The sequence below is a fragment of the Malurus melanocephalus genome, unplaced genomic scaffold (genome assembly GCF_030028575.1).
Source record: "Malurus melanocephalus ecotype Western Australia unplaced genomic scaffold, MMel_1.1 scaffold_458, whole genome shotgun sequence".
In the NCBI taxonomy this organism is placed as follows: Eukaryota; Metazoa; Chordata; class Aves; order Passeriformes; family Maluridae; genus Malurus; species Malurus melanocephalus.
The window spans coordinates 339,158-344,235 of record NW_026623690.1 but is presented as its reverse complement, the minus strand read 5'-3'; the positions used below and the strand labels follow the sequence as shown (position 1 = coordinate 344,235).

At 37.4% G+C, this 5,078-nt stretch overlaps 1 long non-coding RNA gene across 1 annotated transcript; it reads left to right on the top strand.

The window, feature by feature from the left end:
* The first annotated feature begins 480 nt into the window (after nucleotides 1-480).
* Nucleotides 481-3,100, top strand: LOC130582062 (uncharacterized). The gene is made up of 3 exons (XR_008966287.1): nucleotides 481-661; nucleotides 1,485-1,632; nucleotides 2,913-3,100. It is a non-coding gene; the product is annotated as an uncharacterized LOC130582062 (long non-coding RNA).
* The last annotated feature ends 1,978 nt before the right edge of the window (nucleotides 3,101-5,078 follow it).

The window sequence follows — 5,078 nt, the reverse complement described above, 5'->3', positions numbered from 1 at the left end:
TACTTCAATCAGAGCCAGGGTTTGAGGTTCTGGGTTCTGCATGTGTGCATGTCTATTTGTATTGCATTTTCTGCTTTTAATTCATAAGCTCAGASCTTTATAGAAAAGCATTGATTTATTTTGACAGCAGAAAAGGCTTGATTTTCAGACATCCTTCATATCCACAGATTGCAGTATTTTTTTTTTTTTTTCTGAAAATCAAACTATGTTTCCTAAACATCAAGGTTTACTCCTAATTTTAAACCTCCAAGCAGCAGTTAATTGGAGTTTAGTGTTGCCTTGACATAAAGTTTCACTGTACAGGGTTGCTGGTTGTTCTCCTCCTCATGAACAAACTCCTGAACAAATCCCCACCTCTTATGTTAAAACACTCTTTGACCCAGGCAGCTGCATCCATGAATGCTGCAAAAGCAAGACAGATCTTGGATTTGTTGCAAAAGCRAGACAAATCTTTGTTTCAAGCAAAGATTCATCACAAGAAATCTCTTTTTTAGGTAAAAACAAAAGTTTTCCTTTTTCTCTGCTCTGGAAAACTTGCTGAGGGGATACATCTGACAAGGCACAAGAGTAGCTCGATCCCCAGAGCCTCGTGTGGTGTCCCACTTGTCCTGACTGCTGGACCCTGCTACAGGAAAGGAGCCTGGAATCCTGAGCTGCCTTGGTGGGTGGGGGCTCTCTCCTGTACCCTGGAGTGCTGTTAAGCCATCATGGGGTAAATGTGACAGTTTTGAGTTTGAACTCCCACCTGGAGGTTCCCTCAGTGACATTGTGCACGTTGCACGTGAGCTTTTCCTTTGTTTCCCRGGTGTTTAGTGGCAGTGGCAGGTCCATGATTYRTGCCTGGGTAAGGCCAAGRAGAAAGTTGTGGCACAGGTCAGAGGGATYCAGATCATCCACACCAAGAGGATAATGTCTTTTCCACCCATGMAAAACATYAGAAAGGAAAAGCTGTMAYTTCCTGCTGGTGTAAAGAGGGTCCACCTCTTGTATCCTGTCAGTGAACAGCATCACATCCGTAACAGCATCAGATATTTGGGCCTAAACCTCTTTGTATTTTTAATTTCTTCCAAGTCAAGTTTTCTGCCAGACTTATATAGCACATTCTGTGATTCTTCGATGAAAGAAATTTCACCAGTGTAAATTATTATTTTATTACTTTTGGCAGACAGAATGTTTAGCAAGTCATTTGAAATGTATGCTTCTTCAAAACCCGCTAAATGCAGTGGGAATCTTTACACAGAATCTTAATTTATCCCCTTATACTTCAGTTGTTTTTTAATCTTTCTTTTGAACCACTGAGCAATTTTCAATCTGAAAAGAGAATCTGAGGAATGATATGCAATTGTTGCACACATCAGTCTTTTAAAAAATTGGGTTTATTSCTTTGATGTAGTCTAGACAAATGAACGTATTTCAGAAACTTCTGAAGATACTGACTGACTCATGGAAGCACTGCTTAATATTTTAATAATTGGTTCTTCCAGCTWTTGAGATATGAACATCTGCAGATGAGAACTTTACACAGGAAGTCGTCAGCCTCTACATTCCCCTGCAAAGAGAGAGCAAATGCTGCTCACCAACCCCTGCTCTGCAGTTTGGAATATCTCAGTCCTTTTCCACTGATGAATGAAGGTGGGTGAACCATGGGGAATAAMAGGGAGAAACTTAATTCTGTGTGAACAGGGACCTTGATACAAAATTTCTCCTTAAAATCATGAATATACTCATGTATTTATAATATATATTTATTTGAATGCAAATGAATTTTATATTGCAATGATCTTTTGGCAGCTAGGGATTACTTTTTATCCTTTCCTGTATCATAAGGCTAATGAAACAGTCAATTAAATTAATCCTCTGCAAATTTAAAGTGGCTGAGAAATGAACACAGCTATAAGCTGTAGAATTTGCAGCCAGAAGATATTGACAGGGAAACAAGTTAGTGTTGTTTGATAACGAATTAGATACTTAGTCCAAATTGCAGATGCTCTCTGCATAGAGTTCCTCTGCAGTCAGGGTGTCTTGCAATGGCTGCAATTCTTTACAAGCCTTTATTTCTCTCTTGCTTATMTTCCAATTGACTCTTATTCTACATAAATCACTTTTTTCTTAAATTAAAAAGGATTCTTTCTAGACTGGGGAAAAGTGAAAGTAAGGCTTTCTGTCTTCTCCATATCTACACCTTTCCATTCCCAAATTTTGTGATTCTAAAATTATCCTCACCTCTAAGGTTCCTTTTGGGAAAAAAAAGACCATTGCACTGGAACAAGGATAATCAGGAATTTCCAGTACAGATCTCATTAATCCTTTTAACAGAATAACCTTCATCACTGGATTCTGAAATGGGAAATGCAATGTTGCCTCCTTTATTAATTAATTGGTGGAATTAATTAACTGCTAACTAACTTAATAGCCAATCCTGTAAACATTTGAGCATCTGCATATCTTTAGGCATGAAAGTAATGACAGGAGAATTGACGGGAGAACCGTATGTTTAAATTAAAGCAGGTTGTGTTAGCAAAATAGAGCTTTTAATACTTCTCTACAGAAAACCTGTGTTGTCTTCTAGCTTGTAAAAGAGTGGATTTCATTTAAACCTGTAACTGTATTTACCTATCAGAATAAAGCACTGTTTCAAAGTAAAAATGTACATGAAACAAGAAAGAAAATAACAAGAATCTTCTATACTGGGGCAGAGACGAAAGATGTGTTTCAGTAATTTATAATTAGCAAAATAAATGAACCATGTATTGGTTAACAAATTTCTGTCTTGTTATGATAATACCCAGATTTTAAAAACACAATGTTATTCCCAGAATCCAACACAGAATAACAGCACCATGATTTGTTGTTCATCCATATTAATGTTTTTAAACTCTGTGCCTTTTCCCATGCTCTTTCCTCATTTTCAGATCCTATAATTGCCCATAGCTCTCTGTAAGTGTCATTGCTCTGTCACAGGACACTCATTGTCACTGCAGTAGATCTCACCAGGACAGCTTGTGGATGCCATGTCCACTACCAGCAAGATGGTCAACACCACCTCACTGAGAACATTTAACTTCAAAATGTTAAAAAAATTTCTGTCGCTGCTCCTTGAATGCCATGGTGAGTATTTGAGACTTTTTACAAAGAATCAACAACAATCATTGACCTGAATCTCTGTTGCTCTTTTTTTTTGTGCAAGTAGAGAAAATACAAATGTAGAAACTTTATTYTGAGAKCACTGTATGAGAAAGAACTGTGTGRATTTTATTCAGGCAAAATAAAAAAAGAATGTAAACTGTGCAGAAAACAGTCCTTTTCTTACTCCTGGAATGAATTGTAAAGGAGCAGTGTTCTCCAGGCTGTGGAGTGAAGAGGAGGGAGGGGTTTAATGAACTCTTGGTGAGTTACACATCCCTGGGTTTGGAGAAAGGATTGCAGTTTTGCAGTTTTGCAGTGTTTTGTAGATTGGTTTGCTCATTCTGCTTTCATTTCTGTTGCTTACACATCATAGACAAAGTTTCCACAGATAACTTCAAATTGGCCATATTTAAGATGTCATAGAATCATAGAATCATAAAATGATTTGTATTGGAACAGAGCTTTAAGATCGTCGAGGTCCAACAATCCTGCCATGGGCAGGGACACCTTCCACTAGACCAGGCTGCTCAGGGCTCCATCCAGCCTGGCTTGAACACTTCCAGGGATCAGGTATCCACAGCTTCTCCAGACAGCCTTTTCTGGGTGCTTTGACACCCCCTCACCTGTAAACCACCTCCTCCTGCTTTAGACCACACAGCCATGGCCACTGTGTGCCACATGTAGCAGCCAAGGCTTCCAGCAGTTCCTGAGATGAGCTTCATATTTTCTATATAGTGCTTTTCATTTTAAAAAGCTTCAAATGTTCAAGTTTCCTTATTTGATCAGCTGAGATATCTCTTTTGCACTAACATAGAAYGTACAAGACATGCCAAGGCTAAAGTTTGCTTTGTGCTTAATGAGAAGAGATAGCCTTGTGTGAGGTGTCAGTTGGATGAAGAACATTTGGCAAATGAGCAGACACAGATGAAGGATCATTGCTGGGAWCCAGTTGTTCAATGTTTGATGACAAATTTACTGAAGACACTTTACATGCCTAATTTTTCTCTGAAAATGTGGCTTTGGTGCTGAGGAATCAGACAGTGGTTGCAATGGCATAACACCTTTCTTACATATTTTAATGAATTACAGAAGTATTTTACATCCTAGAAAATTGCCTCARCAGTGTTCCCCAGATTTTWTTCATAAAACATGATTTCCTTACAYACATCTGGTTACCAGTGGTCTACCTTTTTTTTCATGCTTTGCCTTTAAACCTGGAAAAATTTGTTCCTTTTAATAGAAGCAAATGAGTAGGAGATTACTATGGAAAAATATAAATTGCCCTCTGTCATTAGGATTGTGTTAATTCTTTTTTATTTTTTAATCTATCACAAGGGATTGTAAACCAAAGTATGAAGAACATAACAATCAACACTGAAACAGGCTGAAAACTGAATTTTGCAACTTTGGACTTAATATTCTTTTAATGCCCAAACAATACTATATCTTAGGAACAAGATAAAAGCACTAACAGTGTATCAAATTCCTGTGAAATGATTCCCCTACTTTGCATGGTATAACATCACCTATTGAGAAATGTATTTGTTTAAGATGCTGCTACATCTGATTATGAGATTATGTTTAAGAAGATAATATATACTTTACCAAGCATTACTTTACCACTTATTTAGTGAAGTATAATCCTGTTCTATGTAAATGGCTAGAATACAAAATAGATCTGCCCTGACTTAATGAAAGATATTTTCCCCCTCAGTTTATATGCTTCTACAGATGTGGGCTTTTCTGAGTTGCAAATGCTTTTTAGAGTTCTGCCTCTTCACACCCTGGAGGGGCAGAAAGCAGATTAGGATTTGGGGGTTTGTTTTTTGCTTGGAAAAGAAGTTTTTCATGAATACCAAAATGAGAAGTGTAGCATGAAGAATAACCTAAATGGCTTTTCAGCATTGTATAAACAAACCATGGAAACYTGAAATAAATGAAAAATATTGAAC